This window comes from Bufo gargarizans, chromosome 2 (genome assembly GCF_014858855.1).
Source record: "Bufo gargarizans isolate SCDJY-AF-19 chromosome 2, ASM1485885v1, whole genome shotgun sequence".
Taxonomy (NCBI): domain Eukaryota; kingdom Metazoa; phylum Chordata; class Amphibia; order Anura; family Bufonidae; genus Bufo; species Bufo gargarizans.
In genome coordinates, this window is record NC_058081.1 from 234,410,786 (window position 1) to 234,427,247 (window position 16,462).

Sequence of the window (16,462 nt, forward strand, 5' to 3'; positions counted from 1 at the left end):
TTGTTTGAATCCACGCCACTGTCACTGCGTCTGCGCTGTTTAATTTACTGTCACACCCGATATGAGTGCTATTTTCTGTAGTACTATTCTCATCAGTTTAATCCCTGTTTCGTCCCATATCAGGGTGGGATTGCCTTTTGTGAAAAAAAATTTAGGCCGGGTATCTTCGACTGCCTTCACAGTGACAGATCAAACTCTGATACACCAAACTGAATTCATTTTAGGAACCGGGAGATGGAAAAAGCAGCTTGGTTGGTCCTCTTACTTCCAAGTTGGGGCACTGCGCATGCACGAAGCAATGTGCTGTGACACCCTGTATGAGTGGTGTCTTAACTAGTCCTATTCCTATCAGTTTAATCCCTGTACCCTGTTACGTCACCTATCCGGGGACGTGTGTCGAATTAATTAACCATTGTTGAATTAACAAACCATTACAACATCCTGGAATAATTTAGTTCTGAGCTTTGTACTTGATTTGTATTGGAATTGTTGGGGATTTTTTAAATTGTCAGCATAATTTCTAATAAACTATTAAGAGACTTTTTATTTTTTTATGTATTAAAAACCCACCCATACAACTTAAAAAAGACAAATAAAAAAATTAAAGTTTTTTCCATGAAAAAACATCCAGCCGTCCTGATCGCTTTTGGTCTGATCATAATGAAGCAACGGCCTTATCATCTGCGGTGTGGCAACATTGCCAACACACTCATAGAGGTGATGATCGCTTTCTTGTGATACGCAAGCCCCTTCACCACAAAAAGGTAACGATCACGAAAGGGGAATTGACACTTGTATGTGCCTTTTTTTGTTTTGTTTTTGCAGCCACAGTGCAGCACCAGAGGCCTGAGAAATTAGGCATGTACACATGCCTGAAAAACAATGTTATTGTTGCAGCCTCTGTTGTAGCAGCGGCCGGAAAATTGATGTTTTGAAGGCAGAAAGGTGACTAAAGCATTACGGCTTGAACCCTAGTTGGTGGCGGAGAATTCACGAAAGTCATCCGGTATGCAGACATTAAATACAGCAGCGTGGGGACCATTTTGAGGCCAAGGCATGTCATCAGGCCTTTTGTTAGTTAAACATATCCCCTACTGTCAGTCCCTTCGGGATCCATGCCTCATTCATCTTAATGAAGGTGAGGTAATCAACACTTTTTTGACCAAGGCGACTTCTTTTGTCAGTGACAATGCCTCCTGCTGCACTGAAGGTCCTTTCTGACAGGACACTTGAAGCGGGGCAGGCCAGAAGTTCTATCGCAAACTGGGATAGCTCAGGCCACAGGTCAAGCCTGCACACCCAGTAGTCAAGGGGTTCATCGCTCCTCAGAGTGTCGATATCTGCAGTTAAGGCGAGGTAGTCTGCCACCTGTCGGTCGAGTCGTTCTCTAAGGCTGAACCCCGAAGGGCTGTGGCGATGTGTAGGACTGAAAAAGCTCTGCATGTCCTCCATTAACAACACATCTGTAAAGCGTCCTGTCCTTGCCGCCGTGGTCGTGGTAGGAGGAGGATTACTTTGACCTCTTCCCCAGTTAGATTCACGTTGTGCTGTGACATCCCCCTTATAAGCTGTGTAAAGCATATTTTTTAGTTTGGTTTTAAACTGCTGCATCCTTTCTGACTTCCGGTAATTTGGTAACATTTCCACCACTTTCTGCTTATACCGGGGGTCTAGTTGCATGGCCACCCAGTACAGGTCGTTCTCCTTCATCCTTTTTATACGAGGGTCCCTCAACATACATGACAGCATGAAAGACCCCATTTGCACAAGGTTGGATGCCGAGATACTCGTTTCCCGTTCCTCCTCCTCACTGATGTCATTGACGATCTGTTCTTCCCCCCAGCCACGTACAAGACCACGGGTCCCAGATAGGTGACAACAACGAGCACCCTGGGATGCCTGCTGTGGTTGGTCTTCCTCCTCCTCAAAGCCACATTCCTCCTCTGACTCCTCTTCCTCATACTCCTCTTGCAGCGTTGCCGCAGGTCCGGCAAGCGATGATGACAAGGCTGTTTCTGGTGGTGATGGTGACCACAACTCTTCCTCTTCCTCTTCACGCTCATCTACAGCCTGATCCAGCACTCTTCGTAGGGCACGCTCCAGGAAGAAAACAAATGGGATGAGGTCGCTGATGGTGCCTTCGGTGCAACTGACTAGGTTTGTCACCTACTCAAAAGGACGCATGAGCCTACAGGCATTGCGCATGAGCGTCCAGTAACGTGGCAAAATAATTCCCAGCTCCGCAGAGGCTGTCCTAGCAGTCATACAAATACTCATTGATGGCTTTTTCTTGTTGGAGCAGGCGGTCGAACATTAGGAGTGTTGAATTCCAACGTGTCGGGCTGTCGCAAATCAAGCGCCTCACTGGCATGTTGTTTCGGCGCTGAATGTCTGTAAAGTGCGCCATGGCCGTGTAGGAACGCCTGAAATGGCCACACACCTTCCTGGCCTGCTTGAGGGCGTCCTGTAAGCCTGGGTACTTAGACACAAAGTGTTGTATGATGAGATTCAACACATGTGCCATGCACGGCACATGTGACAACTTGCCCAAATTCAGTGCCGCCAACAAATTGCTTCCATTGTCACACATCACTTTGCCAATCTCCAGTTGGTGCGGGGGCAGCCACTGATCCACCTGTGCGTTCAGGGCGGACAGGAGTGCTGGTCCGGTGTGGCTCTCTGCTTTCAGGCAAGTCAACCCCAAGACAGCGTGGCACTGTCGTATCCGGGATGTGGAATAGCCCCTGGGGAGCTGGGGGGTTCAGTTGATGTGCAGCCAGACGCCGCAGCAGAAGAGGACTCAGCCGAGGAGGTTATGGAAGAGGATGGAGTAGGAGGAGCAGAGGAGGTGGCAGTAGGCCTGCCTGCAAGTCGTGGCGGTGTCACCAACTCCGCTGCAGAGCCACGCATTCCATGCTTGGCAGCCATCAGCAGGTTGACCCAATGCGCAGTGTAGGGGATATACCTGCCCTGACCGTGCTTTGCAGACCAGGTATCAGTGGTCAGATGGACCCTTACCCCAACACTGTATGCCAGAGATGCCATGACTTCCTTTTCAATCACCGAGTAGAGGTTTGGGATTGCCTTATTAGAATTTTTTTTTTGTCTGGGTACCTTCCACTGTGATATCCCAATAGCGACAAATTTTGTGAAGGCCTCAGACTCCACCAGCTGGTATGGTAAAAGCTGGCGGGCTAAGAGTTCCGTCAAACCAGCTGTCAGACGCCGGGCAAGGGGGTGACTCTGTGACATTGGCTTCATACGCTCAAACATTTCCTTAACCACTTCAGCCCCGCTAGGTGAAACCCCCTTCATGACCAGGCCACTTTTTACACTTCGGCACTACACTCCTTTCACCGTTTATCGCTCGGTCATGCAACTTACCACCCAAATGAATTTTACCTCCTTTTCTTCTCACTAATAGAGCTTTCATTTGGTGGTATTTTATTGCTGCTGACATTTTTACTTTTTTTGTTATTAATCAAAATGTAACGATTTTTTTGCAAAAAAATGACATTTTTCACTTTCAGCTGTGAAATTTTGCAAAAAAAACGACATCCATATATAAATTTTTCGCTAAATTTATAGTTCTACATGTCTTTGATAAAAAAAAATGTTTGGGCAAAAAAAAAATGGTTTGGGTAAAAGTTATAGCATTTACAAACTATGGTACAAAAATGTGAATTTCCGCTTTTTGAAACGGCTCTGACTTTCTGAGCACCTGTCATGTTTCCTGAGGTTCTACAATGCCCAGACAGTAGAAAACCCCCACAAATGACCCCATTTCGGAAAGTAGACACCCTAAGGTATTCGCTGATGGGCATAGTGAGTTCATAGAACTTTTTATTTTTTGTCACAAGTTAGCGGAAAATGATGATGATTTTTTATTTTTATTTTTTTTCTTACAAAGTCTCATATTGCACTAACTTGCGACAAAAAATAAAAAGTTCTAGGAACTCACCATGCCCCTCACAGAATACCTTGGGGTGTCTTCTTTCCAAAATGGGGTCACTTGTGGCGTAGTTATACTGCCCTGGCAATTTAGGGGCCCAAATGTGTGAGAAGAACTTTGCAATCAAAATGTATAAAAAATGACCGGTGAAATCCGAAAGGTGCACTTTGGAATATGCGCCCCTTTGCCCACCTTGGCAGCAAAAAAGTGTCACACATGTGGTATCGCCGTACTCAGGAGAAGTTGGGGAATGTGTTTTGGGGTGTCATTTTACATATACCCATGCTGGGTGAGAGAAATATCTTGGCAAAAGACAACTTTTCCCATTTTTTTATACAAAGTTGGCATTTGACCAAGATATTTTTCTCACCCAGCATGGGTATATGTAAAATGACACCCCAAAACACATTCCCCAACTTCTCCTGAGTACGGCGATACCACATGTGTGACACTTTATTGCAGCCTAGGTGGGCAAAGGGGCGCATATTCCAAAGTGCACCTTTCGGATTTCACCGGTCATTTTTTACAGATTTTGATTGCAAAGTACTTCTCACACATATGGGCCCCTAAATTGCCAGGGCAGTATAACTACGCCACAAGTGACCCCATTTTGGAAAGAAGACATCCCAAGGTATTCCGTGAGGGGCACTGCGAGTTCCTAGAATTTTTTATTTTTTGTCACAAGTTAGCGGAAAATGATGATTTTTTTTTTTCTCTTTTTTCCTTACAAAGTCTCATATTCCACTAACTTGCGACAAAAAATTCTAGGAACTCGCCATGCCCCTCACGGAATACCTTGGGGTGTCTTCTTTCCAAAATGGGGTCACTTGTGGCGTAGTTATACTGCCCTGGCAATTTAGGGGCCCATATGTGTGAGAAGTACTTTGCAATCAAAATCTGTAAAAAATGACCGGTGAAATCCGAAAGGTGCACTTTGGAATATGCGCCCCTTTGCCCACCTTGGCATCAAAAAAGTGTCACACATCTGGTATCGCCGTACTCAGGAGAAGTTGGGGAATGTGTTTTGGGGTGTCATTTTACATATACCCATGCTGGGTGAGAGAAATATCTTGGCAAACGACAACTTTTCCCATTTTTTTATACAAAGTTGGCATTTGACCAAGATATTTTTCTCACCCAGCATGGGTATATGTAAAATGACACCCCAAAACACATTCCCCAACTTCTCCTGAGTACGGCGATACCAGATGTGTCACACTTTTTTGCTGCCAAGGTGGGCAAAGGGGCACATATTCCAAAGTGTACCTTTCGGATTTTGCAGGCCATTTTTTACACATTTTGATTGCAAAGTTCTTCTCACACATATGGGCCCCTAAATTGCCAGGGCAGTATAACTACGCCAATAGTGACCCCATTTTGGAAAGAAGACACCCCAAGGTATTCCGTGAGGGGCACTGCGAGTTCCTAGAATTATTTTTTTTTTGTCACAAGTTAGCGGAAAATGATGATGTTTTTTTTTTTTTTTTTTTTTCTTACAAAGTCTCATATTCCACTAACTTGCGACAAAAAATAAAAAATTCTAGGAACTCACTATGCCCCTCACAGAATACCTTGGGGTGTCTTCTTTCCAAAATGGGGTCACTTGTGGGGTAGTTATACTGCCCTGGCAATTTAGGGGCCCATATGTGTGAGAAGTACTTTGCAATCAAAATGTGTAAAAAATGGCCTGCAAAATCCGAAAGGTGCACTTTGGAATATGTGCCCCTTTGCCCACCTTGGCATCAAAAAAGTGTCACACATCTGGTATCGCCGTACTCAGGAGAAGTTGGGGAATGTGTTTTGGGGTGCCATTTTACATATACCCATGCTGGGTGAGAGAAATATGTTGGCAAAAGACAACTTTTTCCATTTTTTTATACAAAGTTGGCATTTGACCAAGATATTTATCTCACCCAGCATGGGTATATGTAAAATGACACCCCAAAACACATTCCCCAACTTCTTCTGAGTACGGCGATACCAGATGTGTCACACTTTTTTGCAGCCTAGATGCGCAAAGGTGCCCAAATTCCTTTTAGGAGGGCATTTTTAGACATTTGGATCCCAGACTTCTTCTCACGCTTTAGGGCCCCTAAAAAGCCAGGGCAGTATAAATACCCCACATGTGACCCCACTTTGGAAAGAAGACACCCCAAGGTATCCAATGAGGGGCCTGGCAAGTTCATAGAATTTTTTTTTTTTTCGCATAAGTTAGCGGAAATTGATTTTTTTTTTTTTTTTCTCACAAAGTCTCACTTTCCGCTAACTTAGGACAAAAATTTCAATCTTTCATGGACTCAATATGCCCCTCAGCAAATACCTTGGGGTGTCTTCTTTCCAAAATGGGGTCAGTTGTGGAGTGTTTGTACTGCCCTGGCATTTGAGGGTCTCCGCAATCATTACATGTATGGCCAGCATTAGGAGTTTCTGCTATCCTCCTTATATTGAGCATACAGGTAATGAGATTTTTTTTTCCGTTCAGCCTCTGGGCTGAAAGAAAAAAATGAACGGCACAGATTTCTTCATTCGCATCGATCAATGTGGATGAAAAAATCTCTGCCAAAAAAAAAAATGGAGGGGAAAGGCGTCTGCCAGGACATAGGAGCTCCGCCCTACATCCATACCCACTTAGCTCGTATGCCCTGGCAAACCAGATGTCTCCATTCGCATCAATCGATGTGGATGAATAAATCATTGCCGGGATATTTTTTTTTTATATATATATATATATATACAAAGTGCTTGCCAAAGCATAGGAACGCCGCCTCCTCCTCAGCTCGTATGCCTCGGCAAACGTATCTGTCACTGCAGAGGAGAAAATCCCGTCTTGCAGCGCCGCATACACCGACTTGCGTGTAATCTGACAGCAGCGCAATGCTTCTGTCAGAATGCACATCGGTGCTGCAGCTGGTCGATCGGTTGGTCCACCTGGAAGGTAAAAAAAGAAAAAAAAAAAAAAGAAAAAACCAGGCCACAACGCAATAATTTTATTAACTTTGGAACAGAACATGTAACTTTAACTTTTGGAACTAAACATTAACCTGTTTGCTTACCAGTTTATTTTTTTTTTTTTTGTTTTTTTGTTTTTTTACCTTTATAGAACAAACCTCTCCTTCCCCATGGGACAATGTGCAAAGCGCAAATCGCCCAAAGATGTGGCGAAGTGCGTTATGCACTTTGTCCCATGTGAAAGGAGACATTTGCAGCAGCTGTGAGTGAATGGGCCCTAATAGCCCTGTGTGCCTATCCTGGTGAGATGATCCCTATGCTAATAGTGTACCTGTGAGTGGTACTTCCGGAAACACTCTCCAAAGCATAGGGCAGGGTGGTCCGGACAGTCAGGACAGAAATAGCGGGTGTCACGCCTTATTCCACTCCTGCTACAGACACGACATTTTTTTCGGGGTGGCGGTCGGTTTGAGGTACCAGCAACGACACTGGGGAAGTGTCGCTCGTGTAGACGGCTAACTACACTGGTGGATGGGGCCACGGAACCTCCTGGATACAGGAGGTTCGCGATGATCTCTTCCTGAAATTTGAGGAAGGATCCAGTTCTCCCAGCCTTACTGTAGAGAACAAAACTATTGTACAGAGCCAATTGAATTAAATATACAGACACCTTCTTATACCAGCGTCTGGTGCGTCGGGAAACTAAATACGGAGACAACATCTGGTCATTGAAGTCGACCCCTCCCATGTGGAGGTTATAGTCGTGGACTGAGAGGGGCTTTTCAATGACACGGGTTGCTCGCTCAATTTGTATTGTCGTGTCTGCGTGAATGGAGGAGAGCATGTAAACGTCACGCTTGTCTCTCCATTTCACCGCGAGCAGTTCTTCGTTACACAGTGCGGCCCTCTGCCCCCTTGCAAGACGGGTGCTAACAAGCCGTTGGGGGAAGCCCGCGCAACTAGTTCGCGCGGTACCACAGGCGCCAATCCGTTCTAGAAACAAATGCCTAAAGAGGGCCACACTTGTGTAGAAATTGTCCACATAAAGATGGTACCCCTTGCCGAATAAGGGTGACACCAAGTCCCAAACTGTCTTCCCACTGCTCCCCAGGTAGTCAGGGCAACCGACCGGCTCCAGGGTCTGATCTTTTCCCTCATAGACCCGAAATTTGTGGGTATAGCCTGTGGCCCTTTCACAGAGCTTATACAATTTGACCCCATACCGGGCGCGCTTGCTTGGGATGTATTGTTTGAAGCCAAGGCGCCCGGTAAAATGTATAAGGGACTCGTCTACGCAGATGTTTTGCTCTGGGGTATAAATATCTGCAAATTTCAGGTTGAAATGGTCTATGAGGGGCCGAATTTTGTGGAGCCGGTCAAAAGCAGGGTGGCCCCTGGGACGGGAGGTGCTGTTATCACTAAAGTGCAGGAAACGCAGGATGGTCTCAAATCGTGTCCTGGACATAGCAGCAGAGAACATGGGCATGTGATGAATTGGGTTCGTGGACCAATATGACCGCAATTCATGCTTTTTTGTCAGGCCCATGTTGAGGAGGAGGCCCAGAAAAGTTTTAAGTTCGGAAACTTGGACTGGTTTCCACCGGAAAGGCTGGGCATAAGAGCTTCCCGGGTTAGCGGTTATAAATTGTGTGGCATATCTGTTTGTTTCGGCCACAACTAAGTCTAAAAGCTCCGCAGTCAAGAACAGCTCAAAAAATCCCATGGCCGAACCGATCTGAGCCGTCTCAACCCGAACTCCAGACTGGGCGGTGAAAGGGAAAACTACGGGTGCGGCTGAAGTTGGGGACTGCCAATCAGGGTTTGCCAGCACCTCTGGGATTCTAGGGGCTCTACGGGCACGTCTTTGCGGTGGCTGCGACGGGGTCACTACTGCACGTGCCACCGTACCAGCTTCAACTGCCCTTCTGGTGCTCGCTACTTCACCAGGTTGTACGGCAGTGCTGGTACTAGGTCCAGGAAGGGCTGGGCTGCTGGTGTATGCCTCACCACGTAATCCGACAGCACCAGCCCCACTCTGCTGCTCTTGAAGCGGATCCTGCGCAACCTGCGGTCTAGCGACACGGGGCCGGGTACGCCTGCTGCTATCAGGGACCTCAACCTCCTCGTCCGAACTTTGGGTCAGAGAGCCACTGCTTTCTACAGGTTCGTATTCTGACCCGCTGGATTCATCAGATGAGGGTTCCCACTCCTCATCCGACTGGGTCAGAAGCCTGTAGGCCTCTTCAGAGGAATACCCCCTGTTAGACATGTGGGCAACTAAATTTAGGGGTATTCCCTGAGACTACCCAAGAAAAAAAAGCAAGCCTGTCTTACAAAGGGGAGGCTAGCGAAGTACCGGAGGCCGCTGCGGTTGATAAAAAATATCAAAACTGATTTTTTTATCGCCGCAGTGCGTGTAAAGTGAATGTGCAGTGATCAAAAAAAAAAAATTTTTTTGTCACTGCGGTGGGGCGGGCGTGGGCGAACGCACGTGTGGGCGACCGATCAGGCCTGATCGGGCAAACACTGCGTTTTGGGTGGAGGGCGAACTAAAGTGACACTAGTACTATTATAGATCTGACCGTGATCAGTTTTGATCACTTTCAGATACTATAAAAGTACAAATGCTGATTAGCGATACGCTAATCAGCGAATAACGGACTGCGGTGCGGTGGGCTGGGCGCTAACTGATCGCTAACTACCTAACCAAGGGACCTAAACTATACCTAAAACCTAACGGTCAATACCAGTGAAAAAAAAAAAGTGACAGTTTGCACTGATCACTTTTTTTCCTTTTCACTAGTGATTGACAGGGGCAAGAAGGGGTGATCAAAGGGTTAATTGGGTGCTGGGAGGTGATCTGGGGGCTAAGTGTACTGTAGTGGGTACTCACAGTGATGATGTGCTCCTCTGCTCCTCTCCTGGAACCAACCGACCAAAAGAAGGAGCAGAGGAGCACAGCAGCCATATAACCCCATCATATTTACTAATATGTGGGGTTAAATGGCTGCTGATTGGATTTTTTGAAAATCATCAACCTGCCAGCCAATGATCGTGGCCGGCAGGTTGATGACGAACTTCTTCTTTGAATTTTGCCGGCCCGCGATGCGCATGCGCGGGCCGGCATACCCGGAAATCTCGCGTCTCGCGAGAGGACGCACCGGCGCGTCCACTCAGAAGAGCACGACCGCCGCGAAGACGCAATCCTGCGTACGGCGGTCGTGAGGAAGTTAACAGACACCTGACTGTGGGCAGATGAGATGGAACTGCTCAAGGTGAGAGGCGGAGTGGCGGGTGGTTGAGAGGGGGCAAGGAGGACAGCAGTGGTTGACGTGGCTGAAGATGCTGGACAAGTAGGAGGATGGTGGCTTTGAGCTTGTGTGCTGCTTCTACTCGTCATCATGTGTTGATCCCATAGGTGTTTGTGATGTGCCATCATGTGCCTTCGCAAAGCAGTTGTACCTAGGTGGGTGTTGGATTTCCCACGACTCAGTTTCTTTTGGCACAGGTTGCAAATGGCATCGCTGTTGTCAGAGGCAGACACACAAAAAAAATGCAACACTGCTGAGCTTTGCAATGACGGCATTCTGGTGGTGGCAACAGCATGCGTTGATTGGCGTGCTGTCTGGCTGACCCTGGGTGCCTATACATGCTGTCTGACTGTTCAGTATGCCTTCAATTTTGAATAAATCCCCAACAGTGTCACCAGCAAAGCACCCCCACACCATCACACCTCCTCCTCCATGCTTCGCGGTGGAAACCAGGCATGTAGAGTCCATCCATTCACCTTTTCTGCGTCGCACAAAGACACAGTGGTTGGAACCAAAGATCTCAAATTTGGACTCATTACACCAAAGCACAGATTTACACTGGTCTAATGTCCATTCCTTGTGTTCTTTAGCCCAAACAAGTTTCTTCTGCTTGTTGCCTGTCCTTAGCAGTGGTTTCCTAGCAGATATTCTACCATGAAGGCCTGATTCACACAGTCTCCTCTTCCACAGTCTGCTAGAACTCTGTGTGGCATTGACCTGGTCTCTAATCTGAGCTGCTGTTAACCTGCGATTTCTGAGACTGGTGACTCGGATGAACTTATCCTCCGCAGTAGAGGTGACTCTTGGTCTTCCTTTCTGGGGGCGGTCCGCATGTGAGCCAGTTTCTTTGTAGCACTTGATGGTTTTTGTGACTGTACTTGGGGACACTTTCAAAGTTTTTCCAATTTTTCGGACTGACTGACCTTCATTTCTTAAAGTAATGATGGACACTCGTTTTTCTTTACAAAGCTGCTTTTTTCTTGCCATAATACAAATTCTAACAGTCTATTCAGTAGGACTATCAGCTGTGTATCCACCTCACTTCTCCACAACGCAACTGATGGTCCCAACCCCATTTATAATGCAAGAAATTCAACTTATTAAACCTGACAGGGCACACCTATGAAGTGAAAATTATTTCAGGTGACTACCTCTTGAAGTTCTTTAAGAGAATGCCAAGAGTGTGCAAAGCAGTAATCAAAGCAAAAGGTGGCTACTTTGAAGAACCTAGAATATGACATATTTTCTGTTGTTTCACACTTTTTTGTTATGTATATAATTCCACATGTGTTAATTCATAGTTTTGATGCCTTCAGTGTGAATCTACAATTTTCATAGTCATGAAAATAAAGAAAACTCTTTGAATGAGAAGGAGTGTCCAAACTTTTGGTCTGTACTGTATATATGAAAAAAATAAAATAAAGCAGACTGATGTACCAGCCCTTAAAAGGGCATTTTGGGGTGCTGTCTGGATGCTGTCCTTACAGCAGATGAGTCTGTGGACACAGAACAATGCCCTAGCTAACGCTTTCCCTATTGAATCAGCAGCAGCTACACTCTCCCTCCTCTCTCTGTGAAAGCAGATTCCGAATGAATCTAAAATTGATGCTGTCCTGGAGGTGGGAGGGTCTGCTGCTGATTGGCTGGAATGTGTCTGCTGACTGTGAGGTAGTGGGTCAAAGTTTACTCAATGATCATGTATAGGGGCGGACCGAACATCGCATATGTTCACCCGCAGCAGCGAACGCGAACAAGCTATGTTTGCCGGGAACTATTCACCGGCAAATAGTTCGGGACATCACTACCCACCACTCCCAATCTCACTTGCCAAAAGGTAGGTGTTCTGCAGTATAGCGCTTTTTTGAGGAAAGTGCGGAAAACAAAAGAATAGTAATTTGCAGCCTGTGCTGTACCAAAATGAGCTGTGGCGTGAACACTAGCGACCTCACCACCACCAGCGTGATCCGCCAAATGGCATCAAAGCACACTAATAGGTAGGCCAAATGTCTTAGTTCAAAATCAGTGTCTGCTGGTCACACCACTGCCTCCTATTCCCCTTTGTTATGTGCTGGCCAATCCCCTGTCCAAGACGTAGGCCCGAAAGCCTCCCGCCCTGCACCTGGACCTTCGCAAGCGCCATCATCTACCACATCCACTTCTGTGTTCCAGCGCAGCGTACAAATGTCCTTACTCCTGGCATTTGAACGCAAGCGCAAATACCCAACTACCCACCCATAGGCCATAGCACTAAATGTGCAATTATCCTCTTGCAGTACCAGTCAGCCATCAGTCGGTAGCTGAAAGCAGTGTAGCACTGCAGTGGGGAAGCGACAACAGGCCGTGCTGAAGCTGATCTGCCTAGGTGACAAACAGCACACCGCCACACAGCTGTGGCAAAGGATAAGAGACCAGACTGTGCTGTGGCTCTCGCCACTTAACCTACAACCAGGCATGGTTATGTCTGATAATGGCTGTAACTTGGTGGCGACTTTGGCACGCTCACACACATACCATGCCTAGCCCACGTGTTCAACTTAGTGGTTTAGCGGTTTCTCAAAACCTACCCCAATTTGCCTGAGCTACTGGTGAAAGTGCGCCGCGTGTGTGCACATTTCCTCAAGTAATTGACAGCTTCAGCTGGTCTGTCAACGCTGCAGCAGCGCTGGAGATTGCCAGCTCACCGGCTTTTGTGAGCATGTGCTGGAACTCCATGTTCAACATGTTGACCAGGCTTTGTGAGCAGCAGAGGGCAGTAGTGGAATACCAGCTGCAACATGGTTGTTGCCTTTCCAGTCAGCTTCCGGTATTCACAAGCAAGGAGTTGGCATGGATGTCTGACCTCTGTGAGGTTTTAAGAAACTTTGAGGAATCAACACAGATGGTGAGCGGCGATAACGCTATTATCAGCATTACCGTCCAACTTCTGTGTCTACTCAAACGCTCGCTGCTCACAATAAAGGACGACGCTTTGCATGTGGAAGAGGTGGAAGTGAGGGAAGATATTACACAGGGTGATGGCAAGACTACCCTCAGTTTGTCTTCTCAGCACGAATTGGACGATGAAGACGAGGAGGAGCAGGAAATGGTTGCCACCTCTACAGAGGGTAGTACCCATGGAAATGTAACCCATCCGTTCTGCGAGGGTGGGCAGAAGAGGAGGAAGAGGATAAGGAAATTGAGAGTTATACTTCTGATGACGACAGCGAAATCTTGCCTGGTACTCTGGCACACATGGATGATTTCATGTTAGGCTGCCTTTCCAGTGACCCGCTCTATATATGCATTTTAGACAAAACGGATTACTGGTTGTTCACCCTTCTCGACCCCCGCTACAAAGAGAACTTCTCATCTCTCATTCATCTGGTGGAGATGACAAGCAAAACGGTGCAAAACCAGAAGGTCCTTGTAAAATTGCTCCAAAAATTTCCATCTGACAACCCTGGCGGCAGAGTCCGTAGTTCCTTGGGCAACCGAGGAGGGGAGACAAGCGGAACACACAGAAGTTACAACAGAGGCAGGGCAACACTCTCCAAAGCCTGGGACAGTTTCATGACAACCCGCCAGCACCCTCACCCTCATGCGCGGCCTAGTGTCACAAGGAGGGAAACATTTTGGAAGATTGTGAAGGAGTACATAGCAGACCATGTGAGCGTCCTCAATGATCCCTCAGTGCCTTACTGGGTGTCCAAGCTGGACACGTGGCACGAACTGGCACTCTACACCTTGGAGGTGCTGGCCTGAGCGGGTATTTAGTCCTGCTTGTGGCATTATAACAGATAAGCGTCTCCGCCTGTCAACTGAAAATGCTGACAGGTTGACTCTTATAAAACTGAACAAGGCTGGATTGACCATGACTTCTCGACTCCACCAGAGTATAGCTGCTGAACATAAAGGCACTTTAACTGTATTATTTATAATGTACTGAATACACTGTATTCCCATGCACCCCTTCCACCACAAACAAGGGTTTATGGTTGAATCTTCCTTTTCTCATCCTCCTCCTCCTCTTTCTTCATATCAACATGCTTATTCATCGCATATAATGCCCTTGCATATATGCCCTTTGCATATAATGTTTTACAAAGTCAGCTCACCTGCAGGCCCTCACCTACAATCTTTTACAGGGTCAGCTCGCCTGCAGGCCCTCGTACATAATTTTTTAGAGGGTCAGCTCACCGGCAGGCCCTCACCTACAATCTTTTATAGGGTCAGCTCACCAGCAGGACTGCATCTAAAATCTTTTACAGTGTTTGCTCATTAGCAGGCCCACACCTAAAATCTTTTATAGGGTCAGCTCACCTACAGGCCCTTGCATATAATGTTTTACAGGGTCAGCTCATCAGCAGGCCCGCACCTAAAATCTTTTCCAGGGTTAGCTCAGCTGCAGGCCCTCGCATATAATTTTTTTGAGGGTTAGCTCACCAGCAGGTCCTAATTTACAAAATTTTGTAGGGTCAGATCACCTGCAGGTCCTCGCATATAATGTTTTACAGGGTTAGCTGACTTGCAGGCCCTTGCATATAATTTTTTTAGAGGGTCAGCTCACCAGCAGGCCCTCACCTACAATCTTTTACAGGGTCAGCTCACCTATATGCTATCTTACAGCATCTCAATGAAAATAAGCAAATAACGCCATATCAGCATGGCTTCATGAGGGATCGGTCATGCCAACCTAATTTAATCAGTTTCTATGAGGAGGTAAGTTCTAGACTTGACAGCAGAGAATCAATGGTTATCTTGACTTCTCCAAAGCATTTGACACTGTACCACATAAAAAGTTAGTTATGAGAATGCTCAGACTGGGAGACAATTGTCTATATGTGGGTAAGTAACTGGCTGAGTGATAGAAAACAGAGGGTGGTTATTAACGGTACACACTCAGATTGGGTCACTGTCACTAGTGGGGTACCTTAGGGGTCAGTATTGGGCCCTATTCTCTTCAATATATTTATTCATGATTTTTCGGAAGGCTTGCATAGTAAAATATAAATTTTCGCAGATGACACTAAACTGTGTAAAGTAATTAACACTGAAGAGGACAGTATACTACTACAGAGGGATCTGGATAGATTGGAGGCTTGGGCAGATAAGTGGAAGATTAGGTTTAACACTGACAAATGTAAAGTTATGCACATGGGAAGGAATAATGCAAGTCACTCGTACATACTAAATGGTAAAACACTCAGTAACACTGAGATGGAAAAGGATCTAGGAATTTTAATAAACAGCAAACTAAGCTGCAAAAACCAGTGTCAGGCAGCTGCTGCCAAGGCCAATAAGATAATGGGTTGCATCAAAAGGGGCATAGATCCCCGTGATAAGAACACAGTCCTACCACTTTACAAATCGCTAGTCAGACCTCACATGGAGTACTGTGTACAGTTCTGGCCTCCTGTGAACAAGGCAGACATAGCAGAGCTGGATAGGGTACAGAGGAGCAACTAAAGTAATAACTGGAATGGGGCAACTACAGTACCCTGAAAGATTATCAAAATTAGGGTTATTCACTTTAGAAAAAAGACGACTGAGGGAAGATCTAATTAGTATGTATAAATATAACAGGGGTCAGTACAAAGATCTATCCCATCATCTACTTATCCCCAGTACTCTGACTGTGACGAGGGGACATCCTCTGTGTCTGGAAGAAAGAAGCTTTGTACACAAACATAGAAAAGGATTCTTTACGGTAAGAGCAGTGAGACTATGGAGGTGGTAATGGTGAGTACAATAAAGGAATTTAAGAGGGGCCTGGGTGTATGTCTGGAGTGTAATAATATTACAGGCTATAGCTACTAGAGAGGGGTAGTTGATCCAGGTAGTTATACTGATTGCCTGATTGGAAGGGAAGGATTTTTTTATTCCCCTAAAGTGGGGAAAATTCCTCTGGATCAACTTGCAGGATGACAGGCCGAACTCGATGGACAAATGTCTTTTTTCGGCCTTATGTACTATGTTACCTGCAGGCCATCGCATATATTGTTTTACAGGGTCAGCTCACCAGCAGGACTGCACCTAAAATCTTTTACAGGGTCAGCTCACCTGCAGGCTTTTGCATATAAAGTTTTACAGGGTCAGCTCACCACCAGGCCCGCACCTAAAATCTTTTACAAGGTTCGGCTCACAAGCAGGCCATCGCATATAATGTTTTTACAGGGTCAGCTCGTCAGCAGGCCCGCACCTAAAATCTTTTACAGGGTCAGCTCAGCTGCAGGCCCTTGCATATAATTTTTAGAGGGTTAGCTCACCAGCA